The sequence below is a fragment of the Frieseomelitta varia genome, unplaced genomic scaffold (genome assembly GCF_011392965.1).
Source record: "Frieseomelitta varia isolate USP_RPSP 00005682 unplaced genomic scaffold, Fvar_1.2 scaffold_421, whole genome shotgun sequence".
NCBI lineage: Eukaryota > Metazoa > Arthropoda > Insecta > Hymenoptera > Apidae > Frieseomelitta > Frieseomelitta varia.
Genome location: NW_025110170.1, coordinates 97,216 through 100,541, shown reverse-complemented (window position 1 = coordinate 100,541; position 3,326 = coordinate 97,216).

Below are 3,326 nucleotides of genomic sequence, written 5' to 3'. Positions count from 1 at the left end.
AGACACCAAAATGCACGTAGTATATAAAACTACCACAATGAAGGCAAATAAAGTTTCACCCGTTTCTTCGAATTCCTCTCAAAAATAAATTTCTCTCTCGTCAAACATAAACTGTCTTACGAACGAAGAAAAATTGACTCTCCAAAATTTATACAAATACTACCCCTAAGAAAAATTTTCTCATCAAACTCAAATACACGAACGTATTAAGAAACGTCGAAATCGAAATCTTCTAGTATTGTTGTATTTGTTTACAACAATACTGTGTATTTGTTTGTAACTGTACGAAAAAATAGAATCAACGATCTCAATTGAACTAACAATGTAAAAGTAATAATAGGCAACTAACTAATGATAAAAGTAATAAAAGAAATAAAAGAAATAAAAAAGTAAAAATGTTTAAAATTAATTGTTTGATTCGCCACTTTTTAAAGATGGTAGAATTCACAACATTCTAACTAATATGTTTCTCGTGCGCGGTGAAGGAGCAAGTAATGATTCCATTATCATCAGGACAGATGTTAGTGATACGAAAGGTTATTTAACAATGTTTTGTCACCGTGTAAATTCGTGTAAATCCTGCGTATGTGTGTGCATGTGCAACCGAGACTCAATGATCCACAGCTTTCACGCGCCTCACCGCAAACCATTCATCCTGGTCGACAGTCCCATTCCGCGATACCACGGAGATCGATCGGCCGGTTTCAATTAAGAGTTTCTACCTGGCGCTGTATCGATTCGCCACGATGGATCGAGATTGAGGCTGAACTCGCTGAATAAGAAGAATTCGAGCCCATGTTCTGGAACGCGAGACCTCGCGATAGGGGGAGGAAAATTTCCTCAGCTTGGCGTATTTCGCAAAATTCGTTTGAATCGATGATTTATCTAGTTAATTAACGTGGTAGTTGTAATCATAATGATTACAATAAATCACGATTTCATTAATTAATTAATATTGCGATTGTAATTAATATTGTAATCGCAACAACTATAATAAACGCGATTCTATTAATTAATTAATATCATAATTATACTCGTTACAATTTTACCATTTGAATCAATTAATTAATTATTTAACCAATTGATTATTCTATAATCAATTAATTAATATTATAGTTATGATCACAATAATCGTGACTTCATCGTTTAAATCAATGGTTTCATTAATATATATATATTATATAATTTATTATATATTATATGAAATATATTCATCAAAATATATATATGTGAAACAAATTTAATATGAATGAAAACTCGATGATTTTTTCTGTTTCTTCTAATTTAATAGTAAAAAAATTATACACCATGTGCACGTTCGTTCAAAAATTTTAGGACAAGTGCAATATTTGTTTCGAAATTAGAAAAACGAGAAAATAATACTTTATATAATAAAAAAAAAATACACCTTTCGTATTGTATTTTTTATTATAGAATGTATCGTGTTTTTTATTCTGTTGTACTCTTTATTCTATTATAAACCTTTTCCCTCATTTGAAAAAAAAAAAAAACAATATAATATACAACATATATAACAAGTATAATGATACATGGAATGTTCATAAACAAAAACACATGTATATATATTTTCTATATTGTATATTGTATTAATGTAAATAATTCATATGTATATTATGCATTATTTATATATATATATATATATATATTGCATATTTGTTATAAATTATATTATTATGTATATATTATACAATGTAAATTATATTTTCTGCATTTGTAGAAGACAGATACGTACAAATGTTGTTTATAAACCATTATTATATTTTTTGCATTTGTAGAAGACAGATACACACAAATGTTGTTTATAAACCATCGAATATAGAGATTGTCAATATTGGCAAGCATGAGTCAAAGAGCCAACAACTATCACTTAGTCACGAAACAATACTCTTCACTGACAAGGGTCGAAAGGATCAGAAGTCAATTGAACAAGGGGTGAATCATGCCATCGTCAACGATATCAATTAACTCAAAGGCCAGAGTTTCGCAAAGCAAATCTCACGTAGATGATCACTATCCTACGCAACTTTCTCCTTTAACCGTCGATGGACGACAATATGATAGCCAAACCCAGTCTCTCTGACACTTTAGTTCCGTAACAATCGTTTGGTATCAAGTTCCTGCAAACCTTACCTATATATCAACCCTTTTCTTTCATTTTATGCGAAAATTGAAATTTAGCATAAGAGAGTACGACAGTACTGCCTGCAGAATAATTAAAAACAAGAGATTCTTATACTCTGTTTAAATCTTTCTACACTCTATTGAAATTAATTTAATATGCTAATTAGAATTATCTTAATTGGAATGACTGTTTAAACTACTGTAATTTAATAATTTTAATATCTTTTATTTTACTTTAGAAGTATCTGTGCGAGAAATTTTGTGTCAACTTCAATAATAAAGGGTAATGTGTCTTTTTTTGACTGTTATTTTTTAATAGTCCTATTGTTTAATTCTATTATTATTATTATTTTGTATTCACATCTGCATAGAATTTCTACTTTTGTGATATTAAGTATCATAGGATCTCAATATATCTATTAAATATTAATAATAATAAGTATTAAATTAAATTGCACCAAGGATATAATTTCAATAAAAATAAACATACATATATATAGAATTGATGTTAAATTAAATAAGAGGCAAAGAATTAACTTTGAATTAAATTATGACTGCAGGAGTAATATTAAATTGAATTAAAACCGTCTTATTGAATATTCTTTCCCAATTATCCGTACTATTAACAAAATAAATTTCAGGGTTAAAATTTAATAAAAGCTGTCTTTTATCTTCAATATCAGAAGATTATAATCCAACACACCGAATTTTCTGACTCTCCAAAAAATTTCATAACAATTGCAATTTCCCCTCACTCGCCTGATCGCTAGCGCTATCCCTTCCTCGCTCTTTCAGTCTGTTTTCTGTTCCCATTAAGTGAAGGGGATAGCGCCAGCAACCAGGAAAGTAGGGGCAAGAACTCGCGAGCCGCCAGTTAGCCAACTCTGATCAAAAACAAAAAGAGAAAAAGAATCATCGTCACTACTGTCTTCAAATTAACACGCTTTCCATTATATTTTTTTTCACACGACGTGAAAAATCAGAAAAACGGTACAATATACTCACTAATCGTGCAGATTAAATAGAATTTATTAATACTCTGATATTATATTGAATTGTTAACATTAAAATGCTTGAACGTCGTATTGAATTTATTAATAAACCCTTTTCACTGCATCGTCAAATATTGTCCGTGCTCCTGAAAGGAGCACTTCGAGTGCAAGAAAAAAAAAAAAAAAAAAAAA